We start from the raw sequence: 16,731 nt of genomic DNA, 5'->3' as shown, positions 1-16,731 counted from the left end.
TTTTTTTTTTTTTTTTTTTTTTTTGCCTTTTTGAACATTACTCCCTTTCTGGCAATTTAGCTTATTTTCCCCCAAAAGTGGCTTCGCTGACACACATGGCATGGTGTCCATGGGAGCAGCCCCCGCAGGTTGTCACCGTGAAGGTGAAAGAGGGTAAGTTGGGAGGAATGAGATCAGACCACTGCTGTGCTTTAAGACTTAACACAATGCACCATACTAGGAAGGAAATTTTAAAAGATTCAAATAGCATAAATCTATTTGTTTTTCAAGCAGGCTATGGACTCTTGCCTACCAAGCCTTTCAGGAACTGGAGATTATCTGAGTGCCGGTCAACTCCTGGTGAAATATCCCCTTCTCACTGACTGAACGGAAAAGCTACAATCAATTTGTCCCCTAGCATCAGTAGCCAGACAGCAGGTAGGCCCACAAGGCCATCCTCTCCACTGTGAAGAAGAAAATCTAAGCAGAAAACATTGCCCCTCCCTTCAAGGAGCCTGAAATCAAACTGAGGACCTAGAATTTTAAAAGTGACTAAATACCACCAATTTGGTTCTAAGATTTATAAGACAATGCAACGCATGTAGAGATAATGTGAGGAAACAAAGCAAAAAGTGAATAAAATAAACAGAATTAGTTCAGCTGAAAAGATGAGCATGACCTGGCAGAGAGCCAGAGGAAATCTCGACAGGAAACAGCAATTTCCACGTGTCTACTGTTGCAACCGGAGGCTGGGGCGCCATTCTGAAGACGTGACTACTCCCCGCACATCAACGTTCAGACTTCTATCCCAGACATGCATGGAGGGGCAGGCTCGTGCTCAGGCGGCAGGAGTGAATGTTGATGAAGGGTCACCGAGAAAATGAGATCATGTGAGACAGGGAATCCTAGACGTCATAATAACTATTTGAGCAAATCACAGCAAGAGAGAAGTTTTAGGACCTTGAGGAACAGCTAAAAATAAGAGAGAGATAGCATGTATCACTGAGCAGGGAAATGAGAACATGAATACTTGACAGAAACTATTAAGTTTGTGTACCTAACACATAAAACTGACTCCTGCAACAGTATACACCTGGCTGAAGTGCACAGGTGCCTATGGTCTGGGCTCACCAAGCCAGTGCCCTCCTGCGTCTCAGGCACCCCCACAAGCAGGCTGCTCTTCAAAGCCCTTTGCACAAAAAACTTTAGGAAAGAGCTGTGCCTCTTTGAAAGACTTTGGCACATATATCAGAATCAAAACAAGGGCCCCTTTGGGATTCTAGAACAGGTAGGAAACATAGGGACTAAACTTCTAATTCCAGCTTTAATTCACCCTGATTTGTCTTGCATCTTCCGATGCTCCGTGAACAACTTCTGTATCTGTTTTCTGACTGGTGACACGCAGAGAGGGGAGTTGACCTAAGTCAGGGGGTCATGGTCCTACAGGACTTTGAGATGACCCTGGTCCCCCTAAACCTGCCTCCTCATTTGGGAGACTCGTACAAGGCTCCAAGCCAAAAGCAGAGTTCAGTGAATAGGAAGAGTGAATAAGTGAAAATTGAGCCTTTCAATGACTTCAGTCCAGAAAAGTGGGCTGGTAGAGGGAACAGACAGTCATGCCGCTTTTCCACAGGGAGCCAGGCAGGGCTTGGGACGAGGGAATGGCAGGACTGGTCAAGCCAGTGGCCCGGGCTTCCACTTTCAGCAGAACAAAGAAAATCCTGGCTCAGCAACTTGAACAGAACAGCAAACTACGGTGACCTAAATGAAACTGGTGAAAAGCATATTTGTTAGGAAAAGCCAAAAACTGTGAAGCAAGGGCAAGTCTTAGCACAAAAAAAAAAAATAAAAAATAAAATAAATAAAGGTGTCTAAAATGTTTTTAACAACCTGCTTCTTCCTCCCTTCTGAGAAAAATGTTCTTCATGATCATAACAAGGAATTGTAGTGTTGGTCACTGTTTGGCTTCTGTTCACTAATAGCAATAACAGCCCACAGTTCATTAATTTTTTTTTCAGAGTCAACATCTTTACAGCTCCTTACATGTCAGATCTTCAAATATGCCCTCAGATGGAGTGTCTAAAGAGGAGGATTTCAGTGCTCTCTCCGTTGTTAAACATCCCCAAAGTGTTTCCTGCCATGCCATGATTTCACCAGGGCGCCATGACAGGGCGCCCACAATCAAAGGGGACAGAGGAAGAAAGAACTTAGTTCCTACTCGCTCTTCCCCCGCTGTGTAGTGCAGCCTCCCACCACTAGCCCAAAATACCATTTTGATGAAATATTAGAGTGCATACATCTCTACAGGAATCAGAAAATAATACCTTCTTGCCAAGCTTCGGCTCAAGCAGGACACTTCTTTTTAAAAGCCTTTTCTGGTAACTATTTCCACCATCAAATAGGGATGGAGCATCCTTCCTGGCACTCCCTGATGCTGGGCTCCTCTATTCTAGGTATTTTTGCTGTTGCTTTCTTCTCTGCTGACTGTATCCTAAGCTTCTGGAAGGCAGAAACCCCATTTTCCTCACCTCAGAATCCCCAGGAAGCAACAGAGGCCCTGGCACAAAGCAGGGGCTCAACTGGGTGATGAATTAATGAATTCGTTGATTTTTTTTTTTTCTGATTAAATAAATCTGCAGGCTGCACAGTTTACAAAGAACTTGCACACTCACTTCCACATCTGATCCTAATAACACCAGGAAGTCCCCCTTGGGGAGGGGCCACAACTGTCCCCATCTGTAGATGAGGATGCTGAGGCCGAAAGAGATCAGTGACTTCAGTGATGTCACACAAGGGGCAAAAGGATTTAATGATTTTTGCCATCTAAATGATTTAAACTCTCCCTCATTAGAATCTTGCCCCCCATAGGGTCCTGCTGCTTTAGGTCAGAAGACTGTCTGGGTTTCATGAATGTGAAACTAACTGACTTGGGTCCCTGATTCATAACATTCTCATCATTAGTCCAGGAAATGTTGTTCTCTGATCTTCTTCACCTGCTTGTTTACACATTTAATTCTTTTTAATTACGTAAACACTGGTACCAATAAATTCTATGCTCTCTCCTGGTTTAAGAGTTTATTAAGTAATTTTCCTAGAATAAAGGGAAATTCCAGGAAAGGAGCATTCTTCCTGAGTGCCCATTCAGCACGCACAGGTGATACCGGAGCATTCTCAGGGCTGTATCAAGGAAGAAGCTGCATCTCAGTCAAGTCCAGTCTTCTGCCTAGTACTCCATGAATGCAGGCAGCCTACATTGGCATGTGCCCAGAATGTCAAATAAGAATGTCAGTAAGTGTGTTCTTGGGAGAGACAAAGAATTGTTTTAATCTAAAAGGACGTTAGGGGCGCCTGGGTGGCGTAGTCGGTTAAGCGTCCGACTTCAGCCAGGTCACGATCTCGCGGGCCGTGAGTTCAAGCCCCGCGTCGGGCTCTGGGCTGATGGCTCGGAGCCTGGAGCCTGTTTCCGATTCTGTGTCTCCCTCTCTCTCTGCCCCTCCCCCGTTCATGCTCTGTCTCTCTCTGTCCCAAAAATAAATAAACGTTGAAAAAAAAAATTAAAAAAAAAATAAAATAAAAATAAAAGGACGTTAAATCATGACATATGGGCTAAAAATAAAAAATTAAATGAATGAAAAACAACTCTTCTCCTTTCCCCCATCCCGCCATGCGCTTTCATATGGGAGAACGTGAATTATCCCCATTGTTCAACTCAACTGAAAAATGCTAACCAAAAATCACCATCAAGAGCAGACTGGAAGAATTTCAGGGCAGCCCTCCTCCACCTTCACGCTGTTCCCTATACTCATTCCTTCAGGAAGAGACAAAGCCTTTCAGGCCACAGTTATAGATGTTTTCACCAAGAACTTGAGTCACTGAACACCCTCACTAAATGTATTCTAACTAGCTTAAGAATTTCAGAATGCAATCTTCAGCTCAAGGTAATAGTTTCTGTGGATGCGTTTTTGGTTAAAATTGGCTACTATACCCAAACCACTTTTACAAGACCAATCTACCTTTGTGTTAGGGGAAGAAGTATATCAGACAGGAGGGCATGAAGTGCCTAAAACATAAAGTGAAGTCATCTTTTCTCGGGGGGGGGGGGGGGGGGGAAGCACCAAAAAAGAAAAGAAGGTAGCTTGATCTGAGGAAATCAAACTTAGATTCCAGGATGTTGCTAAGGGGATGCTCTATTCATCATCAACTTGGCAAGAACCAATAAAGCATGTGCACAGAGGTACTTTTCATCGCACAGCTGCAAACCCAGGCAGTAACGCTTCAAATGATTCATGAAGTTTTTATTTTAGTCTGAAACACATCTGATTTCATATAAAGGAACTATGTTGCCGGGAGTTTGAGAATGGAGCTCTGGCCTGGGTATCTGAAGATTGATCAGTGAGCAATACTGAAAATTATTAAGTCTTGCTTTGTAGCCATAGGGATCTTAAGAATGAGAAAGACACACATGCAATTGAATTATGTTTAGATGAAAAAGCCAACACCTACACTCCAGTCCAGAGTCGCTCTGGGCTCCTTCGCTGGACCATTTGCCACAGGAAGGCTGAGGGGATGTGCAGGAGCCAGGTGCTGCAGGCCTGCCCGGGAGATTGCTTTCCTGCAGCCAGAAGAAAAAACACAAAGAAAAACCAACATCAGAAGGTAAACAGAGCTAAAAATTTCCCCTGGAGTAAAAACAACGCCTGAGTTAGTCTTCTGCATGCAAAAGCCTTTGCAAATGTATTGGAGTCTATGTCTCTAAAGTGTATGGTGTATGGTGAAGATACTGGGTGGCAAGTCTCAAAAGACAGGGAGATTGAGGGGACCATTTGGGGGGCAATGTTGCTTCAGGACCAGAAATGGAATTTCTAGATGCCCCTATTCAGGGTAGAGGGCAGAATGCAGGTCTCTCCGTTTACAGAAAAAGACCTAGGGCTTGGATGGTCACACTACTTGGACAATTTTAAAGCTGCCAGAGACTAACGGCAACAAAAGCAGACTCAGGGAGTCTTCTACTGTCTTCTACTGAAATTCCTCCATTTCCCAACAAAGTGCTCTCCAAGTTGGTCAGCCTTGCTCCTCTTAAGAACATCCTCTCTCATCCTTGCAGAGGACTTCTGCAGATAGCTTGAGATTCCAAATGGGAAAAGACTGATTTGTATCTGGCAAGAAATGGCACACGCTGAAAGACCAGTAGCTCACCAAGGCCCATGGAACAATAAAATCAAAATATGTTGCTTAGATTAGGTTTGTTGAATGGAACATAACAAAGTGCAGGTCAGAAAGGAGGGAATAAATCAGGAGAGGTTGAGAAAGTCAGCCCTGACCTTGGTCTTCAAAGATAAGAAATAAGAGGAGTTGTTTTAGCTTTAGGGTGAAGGGAAGGGAGGGTAGATGAGAGCCTGGTGGAGAGAATGCAAACAGCAAGAGAAAGGAAGAAAGTGGCAAGATCTTGTGGTATCATCATTAACAATATAGGTTAAGTTTCTGAACGGCTCCATGAAAAATGCCAGACAAGGGTCTCAAGCTGAAATATAAGTGCTGATTCACAAATGAACTAAGTGGCTTCCTGGAAAGGAGAGTTTTCCCTTTACTGGAGTGTCTACATGTGCTTTAAGAATTACCTGAACTAGAATCAGGTGGGTCTTGTGACCCTGCAGCTGAGCCTTGAATAGGTCTACGGGTGAGGCCCGGGAATCTGCACTCACACATGCTGCCCATGTGCTTCCTTCTGTGAGCTCAAGTTTTCAAATTGCTCTATTGGAGTGTGGAAGGGCTTTAATCTAAAGAGGGTATGAAATGAATTTCCCTCAGGCAAGTGAAACTTAGAACTTAAGAGACTGATGCGCTGAAGACTGGAAACCTATCCCTCAACCAATGAACAAACACCAAGATTGTCTCCCCATCCTCAAGCCAATGAACTTGCTGCTCGGACTCAGGCTAGACTCCCTGCTCTTTGCATTCCTGGCCATAAAAATAGCCTACTCCAAACTGGTAAAGGACTCACCCGTAGCCTGCTACAGTTTTCATATCCTGAGTTGCAACTTCTCTCCTATTCCCAAATAAACTCAATTTCTGGTAATTCAAGCTTGCCTTGGTTTACCTCTTTATTTAGGTTGACAAGAGCAAGTACATTTGTGTAGGTGGGGGAGCACTAACTTACCCAGGCCCATTGAGGGGGAAGCCCTAAAGAAAAGCATCAGCAACTTCATTACGCACTTTACCCCCATTAGCTCTCAGCATCCTATCTCACAGGACGTGAACACTGTAGTAAGAATCTGCCATCTTGGACACTGGACCTGCAGACACATGGGGTCCCCAGGGAGCCCCGGATCCTCAGACTCCTTTACCCATCTCTCTATACAGAGGAACAAGGCTACAGATGGGGAGATGGGGAAAAGGAAGGCAGTGATAGCCCCATGTACAGTGAATCCCATAATGACAGAGCCAGTGGAGGGAAAGGAACTTGCCCGGGAAGGGGAGAGGAATAAGAGCAAAATGTAACAGCTCTGTTGGAATCTAGAAGCAGATGATATCTCTTTTCTGTTCACTGATCTCTGCAAACTCCACCCAGAAATGGAATTTGTAGTTGACCAAGATAAACAGTAGCCTCAAAACCCAACGAAAGGCTTGGTAGAATCAACAAAAGAATCTAAGATCTTGCAGACACTGATAAATGGCCAAGTATGTCTAAGAGCTCAGCAAGTGCCTAGCCCTTTTTCCCCCTCTCTTATATTCCCACACAGGAAGTCTTAGAAATAACGTAAAGGGTTTTAGTAGTCGGAAGTCATCACATGAAGCTTGCCTATAGCCTACTTTCAGAAGCTCCGCCTGGATAGCACACAATGTAGTTGCTTTATGGAACCCCCCAAAGAGTCATTACAAGTATGTAGACCTTTAATGAAACCCTCTGATGACACAACATTCCCTTTCCTCCCTTTCGTCAAGGCAAATAATTAACATCAATTTTGGCCTCTTCACTGACACCAACTTTTTTGAGTTCCCAGAGCTAATTCCAAAGATGGCACATAGGTTGGGGGTAGGGAGCAGGAGTGGCTGGGGTTCCCCCAACATCAAGTGATTCTCGGACACCAGCAGGGTGCCCAAGAATTCAACACAATTCTGACACTATCTACCCAGAGCTAGCATCAGATTCCACAGGTTCAGAGTTCAGGCCTACAGGACTGCACCCATCCCCCACTTCAGACGCCAGTCTCAAGCCCCAGGCTGTGAGGCTTCTGGCCAACCAGCTACAGATTGGAGGGTCCAATGATGTCCTCCTCAGGTTTGATTAATTTGTTAAAGTAGCTCACAGAACTGATGCGAATGCTTAAGTTACCGGTTTATTAAAGGATATGATAAAGGATAGGTATCAACATTCAGATGAAGAGATACAGAGGGTGAAGTATGGGGGAGGGGTGCAGAGCTTCAGTGTCCTCTCCAGGGGCCTCTCTCACACCTCCACACACATGCTCACCAAGCCGAAAGCTCTCTGAACCCCATCCTTTTGGGTTTTGATGGAGGCTTCCTTATATAGGCATGATTCATTAAAACATTGGCCAGTGGCAACTGATTCAACCTTTGGCCCCTCTTGCCTCCCCAGAGGACTGAAATTTCCAACCCTCTCATCACAAGACTGGTCCTCCTGGCAAACAGCCCCCCACCCTTGAGTGGGGTACAAAGTCACCTTCGTTAACATAACAAAAAATACCTTTTTCACCCTTATCACAGGTTCCAGGAGTTGTGAGCAGAGATCCATAGATGAAGACCAAATTCATATGAGAAATATATATCTAGTCATTCAGATGGCTAGATATATATTTGTCATAAATCACAATATCTCAGCCCTTCACCCCAAAGTATTTTCCATTCCACCAAGCAAGAGGAGAAGAACACTCAAGATTCTTATACTGTGCTCCTTCATGGCCCATGCATTTTTCTCCACCTGGGTTCAAGGAACTTCTGTAACATTTTTCTTTAGGACTTTTCTCTGGCTTTGAAGGAGCTGGTATGTGATCCTAAGTCACAGCTTTTGTCCCAAGGAAAGGAGATCTCTGCGGAGTCAGAAATTACAAGTTCCACCTTGGATTCCTTAACACATAACCTAAATTTAAGTGTTCTAACAAAAAATAACAAACGGTGCCGATGCTCAAGGCCTTGGAAGAGCTGAAGAAATTCCTAAATCTTGGGTAAATGAGAAAAATACAAGTCCTTCATCTTTTCAACAGTCCCAGGGCTGGGATCGGAATAAAAAAGAGAGGGAATAAAATTCTCCTCGCACAGTAGAAACCACAGGACAAATGAGTCTAACTCACCAGAAGTTGCAGACTGACTGACCGCCAAAACCTACGTTCCTAATTAGAACAGACAGGAGGGCAAACTGCTGAGGTAATTAAATCAGGGTGCAAGGGAGGCGGGCGTCTCTTGAAGAGCAACGTGGCAGTAAGAAGACATCCAAACCTTCAACCCGACTAAGCCCTGCAGTGAAATCACAGCCAAAGTGACACTCTTCCCCAGCCTGTGAAGAGAAACGATTAAATAAGGGCTTTTGCCGGTTATCTATTCCTCACTGTGGATGCAAATTTAAGGTTGGTTTTCCGTAACATTAATAGAGGAAAACCGTGTATCTATGACACAGAAAAACACTTAGTAGAAGGAAAATAAGTAGGAAACATCAAAGTGGCTCCAAGTTCCTAACTGTAAATGGGCCTTACAAGAGGATATCACATAAGAAGAACAGGGAAGGGGCGCCTGGGTGGCGCAGTCGGTTAAGCGTCCGACTTCAGCCAGGTCACGATCTCGCGGTCTGTGAGTTCGAGCCCCGCGTCAGGCTCTGGGCTGATGGCTCGGAGCCTGGAGCCTGTTTCCGATTCTGTGTCTCCCTCTCTCTCTGCCCCTCCCCCGTTCATGTTCTGTCTCTCTCTGTCCCAAAAATAAATAAATGTTAAAAAAAAAAAAAAAGAAGAAGAACAGGGAAAATATCTGTAGGTACCAAACCAGAGTAGGAAGTAACTTCTGATTGTAGCTTTCTCCATATTTCTCAACAAGCACGTGAGAAAATCCTTTTCTCTAATAGCTCATGTAGGTGTACACATTTTGTTCCAAAATACAAAAACAATTTCATCATTTATCAGACCTCAAATAAAATTAGTATAAGTTATTTTTCTGTGTGGGTTCGTCCTGGTTGTAGAAAATGACATTTCAGAGGGGTAGCATTTGGGGCATGTTGAAATGGCAGGGGTTCTATGTTACAATATGCTCCAGTAAAAAAATCAATGGGGTTTCAACTTATTCTTTCCTTCTGCCCAGAATCCTCCCAAGCCTACAGTCAGTGAAACAGTGAAATGCCAGCAATCCTTCCTATTAATTTTGCAACAACACTTTGTTGGGATGACTATAATGGCAAAAGAATCTTTGAAAAGGAGAACTGCAATATTAACTGTGAAGTAGATACGAAAAGAAAATATTCTATAATGCAGTTTCAGGCGCACAAAGTCACAGTTAATGTCAATTACCTGCCGTGAAAGACCTCTAACATATTTAAAGTATAAAAACCATCATACATTTTAAATAGCATTCTATTATTTCCTTTACTTCATTCAATAAGACTACAAACTCCTAAAGGACAGGGCTCAATTCATCTACTAATCTTATTACATTCTAGCCCAGGGGTAGACCCAGCATATATTCAATAAATGCTTTCTGAGTTAATGAATGAACTTGACCAAAAAGCTAAGCAAAACAGCTTGCTGATTAGATCAGGGATTGAGAAATCTGATTAGGAAGATTTGAATTATATCCCAGGCTGTGCGTTTCAGTGATCTACTTTCTGGAGAGGGCCAGAAATCCTTCAAAGCTGCTCTTGAAAGAAAAAGGCAGAAGAGGTAGAACTCAGGGTTAAGAAGCCTAAGAGACCTCAAAAAGGCTTTGTGATCAACGTAAAATAAAACCCGAATGGTATAACATTTGTAAAGGGCACAGGAGAGTGTTAATATTTTTGTAATGTATTCATTGAAAGAAACATGCAGCACAGGCTCTTCATGAAGAGAATTTTTAAAAATTTACGGGAAAACATGTAGGTGGGTATTCAGCCGGGACAGCCTCTAATTATCCATTTTGCAATTTTCTCTCAACTGGCTCTGGTTCCACTCTGATTCCAAGTTTATATGGCTCCCATATTCAATCCATCCCCATCTTGCCCACTCCCTTTCTGGGAGATTCTATGAATAGAATAGCATGAGGCCCCCTTCCTGCTGAGCAAAGAAGCACCAGAGAATTAGGAAGTCTCCTGAGATAAGCAATTGACACATTAGAAACTGGTGAACTCATCTCTTCGGTTTAGAAAAGGCAGCAGCTGTCTAAAAAGGTACTCTGTACCTTGGTTTAATTCCCCCAAATGCCTCAAGAGGGATCTTAATCATTGTGTATGTGTTGGTGTGCTTTTTTCCATATGCTATTTTGGCACTAACTTTGTTTATATTCAAAGCAGCCCACAGTGCTTCTTGGTTGATTTACACAAGCTGCCTGCAATGTTAAGGATAGTCCACATGATAAAAAGAAAATTGTCCCAAGCCCCACACAAACTCCAAGTATCCCACCAGAGATTTACTTAGGGGAGCAAACCTTTTGTAATTATTTGAGCCTAAATCCCAATCCATATTACATATGAACTCAAAGTAGTTTTTGACAATTTTAATGTGCCTTGAAGTTTTCAAGAACGTAATTACTATTGAAACAGAGGTTCTTTTTCGTTTCCTAAGGGTTCTAAGTCATTTTAAAAAATTGCTTCTGGTATTGAATCTTCAATACAGCATGCCTGTATCACTTTATGTTTATAGCAGTTATTTTCAGGGTGATTCTCCAAGAGTGGTGTTCAACCTTTGCCTGTGGTGGAGCTTGACATCACTCTATTTAAAAGCCTTCCAGGTAGTTCTAATGAGTATCCTGGGCTGAGAAACACTGTTCTACATAAATGTGCAAGCATGTGAGTACTTCATTATGTCTGCAAATGTGACTAAGCCCTGGCATTTACACATTGAAATATATTCATTCATCCAACAATGTATTTACTGAATGTCTGTTTTATAACCAAGCACTATTCTAAATGTGTAAGATGCATGAATGAATAAAACAGACATAAATCGCTGCCTGTGTGAAGCTTATATTCTAGCAGGAAATACATTTTGCCAGGTACAGAATCATTTCACATATCTTACGTACTCCTCACAACACTGAGGGAGGTAGCTTTATTATGCCCTATTTTATAATTAAAATAAAAGTGATAGTACAGAATGGTTAAGCTGTATGTCCCAAATCACACAGATAGAAAGAAGTCCCAGTGGAATTTGAATCCAGGCGTCTAGGGGTGCCTGGGTGGCTCAGTCAGTTGAGCAACTTGGCTCAGGTGGTGATTTCATGGTTTGTGGGTTCAAGCCCCGCACTGGGCTCACTGCTGACAGTGAAGAGCCTGCTTTGGATCCTCTGTACCCCCCCCCCCCCCCCCGCCTCTGTCCCTCCCCTGCTCGCATGCACTCTCTCTCCCTCTCTCTCAAAAATAAATAAACATTAAGAAAATTATGGATCCAGGCATCTAAATCCACACTGTACATACTTAACTACGACACAGCTCATACTTTTACGAAATTTTGATAGCACACACTACATAGCAAAAGAGACTTACAAGACAGCTAGGCTCTTACTATGCCAAATCTCCAATTGCCTCACTTATAAATGTCCCACCTCCACAAGAGCATAAGCTTCTCCTAGAAAGAGGCCAGTCTGGGAGGATTCAAGTGTACAGATTAAGAACACACTTTACCTTACCAATCACCAGCTATGTAGTCAAATTGCTTGAACTGTCTTAGCCTTGGCATCCTTTTATGTACAATAAAAACAGTATTACCCAACTCAGGGAGTAGCTGAGATAGTTTTAAAAAGCAGTATGCAGGATGCTTGGCACATAGCAGAAAGAAAAGGAAAAATAAGATAAAAACAGAGAGGGAGGAAACCGTTAGAGACTCTTACATACAGAGAACAAACTAAGGGTTGCTGGAGGGGAGGTTGGGGGGTGGGGGGGATGGGCTAAATGGGGGATGGGCATTAAGGAGGGCACCTGTTGGGATGAGCACTGGGTGTTATATATAAGTGATGAATCACTACATTCTACTCCTGAAATCAACACTACACTGTATGTTAGCTAACTTGAATTAAAAAAAAAAAAAGCAGTGTGCAGGATGCTTGGCACATAGTAAGCACAAAAAATAGTCACTGCTATTATTATTCTCACACATACTGGCAGCCCCACAGCATCTAGCCAAAGCTAGGTAGATAGTAAATCTCTGAATAAATATGTGCTTTTTACTTGATTCCTCTCAAATATTCCAAGTTCCCCGGACACTTCTGTTCATTCAATAAACATTTAACAAGCTTCCATTATGTGTCAGGCAGTTCGAAGGGGTTATCTAAACAGAAGGTTCTTCTTCTAGTCATGGTAAATAATTCCACATTTGCCAAAGGAATCATTCTTCCCCCACAACTTGCCTACCTGCCCAGTGCAAAATTAAAAATCACCACACTCTCCCCTAAGACGAATTTACCAACATATTTTTTAAATGCCATTAAAATTATTTATTTAATTATCTTCATGTAAATGAATGCAATGCCAAAAAAGGCATTTTTGTGTGTGACTGAATCTGTAAAGCACACTGGTTACTAAACCCGGGAACTCATCTATTAAACAGGATTTATTTCCCAAGCCTAATTCATCGTAACTACATTCCTAAGGCAATGCCAGCATGGACTTGTCATGAGATGTGGCAATAAACCTCATTTTTTTTTTTTTAATAAACCTCATTTTCAAACATGGAGAGAGATTTCTCAACTGGGATCCATCAGCAGTTAATGGCATTCTTCTGAAGGTATCAGTTGAGGGAAAAAGTAAACCTGTGCATGGAAAAAAAAGTAATCATACTGTTATGGGGTGAACCATGACCTTATTTGCAGACCTCAAGTTAAAATGAGGCCATTAGGGCGGGTCCTAATCCAATACGACTGATGCCTTTATAAAAAGGGGAAATGTGGACACAGACACTCACACGGTGAGAAAACCACGTAAAGATGATGACAGAGACCAGGGTGATGTGTCTACAAGCCAAGGAAGACCAAGGTTGCCAGCCAACCAGCAGCAGCTCAGGGAGAGTGGTCCCAAACAGATTCTTCGTCACAGACCCCAGAACGAACCAACGCTGCCAGGACCTTCATCTCAGACTTGTAGTCTCCAAACTGTGTGACAATATATTTCTGGGGTATTTTTAAAGTTTATTTATTTATTTATTTTGAGAGAGAGAGAGAGAAAGAGAGAGAAAGCTCATGCTTGATCAGGGGAGAGGTAGAGAGAGAAAGGGAGAGACAGAGAATCCTGAGCAGGCTCCACACTGTTAAGTGCAAAGCCTGACACAGGGCTCGAACCCACGAACCTTGAGATCATGACCTGAGCCGAAACCAAGAGTCAGATGCTCAACCAACTGAGACACCCAGATGCCCCTAAATTTCTGTTGTTTAAGCCACTTAATGTGTTACTTCATTACAGCAAATACACATACTTCAAATACACATACTGGCAAATACACATACTTCAAAACTAGACGCAAAGTTTAGATATAGTATGATAGGGTTTGGCTAACTTCAAAATGTTGAGTTCCCTTTTCCAATTGTCCCCATGGAACTTTAGGTACCTTCCTATCATAGTGCTACCCTTCAGAAACTAATAATAAACAGATACACATTCCTATGAAAAACCACTGTTAAGGACAACATTCTCCTATAAATACTAAGCATCTGATGAATTTTTTTTATTTTTTTTAATGTCTGCTTATTTTTGAAGGAGACAGATACAGAGCATGAGCAGGGGAGAGGCAGAGAGCGAGAGGGAGACACAGAATCCAAAGCAGGCTCCAGGCTCTGAGAGCTGTCTGCACAGAGCTCTACGTGGGGCTCGAACTTAAAAACAGTGTTATCATGAGCTGAAGTTGGACGCTTAACCAACTGAGCCACCCAGGCACCCCCTGACTAAGTTTTATTTAACTCATTAAGGAGGTAGCCAGCAATGAAGATAAATGCAAAATCAAAAGTGTGTCTAAGAAATTGCAGCTTATGATAGTCAGAAAAGAAATACCTAAAAAGACGGTTAAATAAAACAAACGAGCAAAGAGGAAAAACGGGCGGGGGGGGGGGGAGCAAACCAAGAAACAGACTCTTAACTATAGAGAACTGATGGTTACCAGAAAGTAGGTGGGTAGGGGTAATGGGTTAAATGGTTACCAGAAAGGAGGTGGGTGGGGGGTACAGGGGGATTTAGGAAGGCACCTGTTGTGATGAGCACAGGATGATGTATGGAAGTGTTGAACCACTATATTGTACACCTTGTGTATCTCTATATATGTCTGGAATATTCTAGAAAGGCTCCTAAGATAAATTATCTTACTCTCCAGACAATAATAATAATAATAATTTGTTCCTACCTCCTTCAATTTCCACAATTTTAACTCTTTTCTCTTAGGTTGGAAAAGATTCTCAGCCAGGAGTGTTCAGGGTTACTGGAAAGTATGTGGGGAGAGTTTGTGAGGGAAGCAGAACCAGCAAAGTGAGAAGTTGAAACATGATACAATTGCCACAGAGGCTGCAGGTGATGGAACATGAGGTTCTGGAGCTGGAATGGCCCCTCAGAGTTGTTCTAATTTCAGGCAGAGATGAGATCTTACAAGTCCACATCCACCACTCTTTGGATGGGCAGCCCCTTGGGAGAGAGTAGCCACCAGTAAGAGATTCTCTTTACATAGGGGCCATGCCTGAGAAGGGGTACAGCTGTAGACCATTGGCAGCCAATGCTCCTAGAAGCTGGAAAGATGAGCACTTTAGTCCTGAGAAGACATGTGGGCAGCAAAACACAGCCTCCATTACACGCTTCTAATACTCATGACACACTTACGAAACGGGTAATTTTATCATGCTCATTTTGCTAATGGAAAAACCGACATTACACAGTTTGAATAGCTTATATAAGCCGTACAGCTAATAAGTAATAAGGCCAAGACTGGAGCCCAGATGTCTGGCTCCAAAGACCATCACTCTGCATTCTCTCTGAAAGGGAGAGAGAGAGAAGAGAAGGATCCAGACACAGCACAAGGCCTCTGTGTGCGGTGGACTGAAACGGCCAGTGAGATGTCCTGGTGTCAGCGTGGCTGAAGGACATCTTAAGAATACTGTCTGATGTACAACTGGAAGTTGTTATACGCTCTGACGGAAATGCTTTCTTTGTCTCCTCCATATTTCCCACCTGCACCTAAATCTTCAGGGAAGTCTACTCCTTGCCTTAAAGGCAGTGGAGTTTTATGAACGTGGAAATTGAAGCGGCTGAATTTTACATCTAGGTCAATGAATACAAAATAGACATTGCCTACTGGAATAGAAAGATAATCCGAAATTGAACAAATTTAGAAAAAGCATGAGCCTGAGAACAGAAATAACCTTAAGAACATAAGCCCTCTGGGAATTCACAGAAATTTTAGGCGAAAGGATTTGGATTTCCATAGGGTTCTTCCCAGTAAAACTAGCAACAGGAAAAGTTTAATGTCAGAGCCTCACTCTCCATTTCCGTCTAGCACACCAATCCCCAGCTCCTTCGATTTCCATAGCCCTGGCACGTGCGCCGCCTCAACCACAATCCTGCTTGACTGGTGGTATTACTGAACAGATCACCCAGCACAGTTTTATCAACTGAAGGCAGTTTAGGATATGTTCCTCATAAGGGTATCTGCATTCTCAAAAGGGACTCATAAAAATGCAAAAACTTGCATGACCCAAAGAAATAGAGTCAAATGACATTCAAAGTAGTTAAAATAATTTTCCTAAGGCACAATCCAAAATATTGTAAACACAGATGAGGTATGTGTGGGTTGTCAGGGTCACAAGCAGAGACCTAACTACTTACCTTGAGGTCAGCCTGAGGCATAATGGTTAGGTTTACAGAGAGACCCAAAAACATACCTAGATGTTAAGAAGACATTGCTAACTTGTATCAGTGGGGGAAGGGCCTTGGCAGGGAAAAAAAAATCACCTCAGGTTGTTCCAGTGAAGAGACTTTAATAAAGCAAGTAGTTAAAGGTAGGATTAAGGAGCAAACCACTATCTAATCTCAAAACCTACAATAAAGCTAAAGAAACCGAGAGCCCGTGGTACAGGAGAAAAGGGATATCAAGGCACCGTGAAACCAGAGAATAGGCAAATGGTGGTCTTGGTGCAGTAAACCAGAATTAGTATAAAACTAATCCAAATCTTAGCCTTCTCTTTGGCAGACAAAAGAAGCCGAGGCACATCAATCCGTTCTGATATTTCTTATTTTTCAAATCTTTTAGTCACATTTGCAACTCTACTAAATCCTCTCTGAGATCTACTTGGCTCTCAGCTGTATCTCTGAGTGCTAAGGTAGAGAGCGAAGGCTGTATCTGAGGGTGGCAGAGTCAGGAATAGAAATTCGATCTCTTCACCCATCCCAGTTTGTTTCTATTATCATTCTATGGCTTTTGTCCATCGTATCCAGTATGGCCTACAGGTGTACATGTTCTTTTCATTTCTCATCACTACCCAGACCTTCATGTCTCATTTGTGTCCTGTAGAACTATGGTAGGAAGGAAGGAAGGAAGGAACGAAGGAAGGAACGAAAGAAGTGTGGGGGGGGGGGGAATGAAGGAGGGAGGAAGG

General features: G+C 42.8%; 1 protein-coding gene across 3 annotated transcripts in view; it reads right to left on the bottom strand.

Annotated features, from left to right (window-relative positions):
- DGKI (diacylglycerol kinase iota) overlaps positions 1–16,731 on the bottom strand; it is a 441,930-nt gene that overhangs the window by 286,346 nt on the left and 138,853 nt on the right. For 2 of the 3 annotated variants that reach the window (XM_040471856.1, XM_040471863.1), the window contains exon 2: positions 4,483–4,591. The exons of the other annotated variant lie outside the window; for it this stretch is intronic. The gene's annotated coding sequence lies outside the window, so the exon portion shown is untranslated. The remainder of the gene's footprint in view (positions 1–4,482; positions 4,592–16,731) is intronic. 3 annotated transcript variants of the gene reach the window in all.

The sequence above is a fragment of the Herpailurus yagouaroundi genome, unplaced genomic scaffold (genome assembly GCF_014898765.1).
Source record: "Herpailurus yagouaroundi ecotype Mexico unplaced genomic scaffold, PumYag 100, whole genome shotgun sequence".
Taxonomy (NCBI): domain Eukaryota; kingdom Metazoa; phylum Chordata; class Mammalia; order Carnivora; family Felidae; genus Herpailurus; species Herpailurus yagouaroundi.
This window is presented reverse-complemented; position numbering and strand designations above follow the sequence as displayed.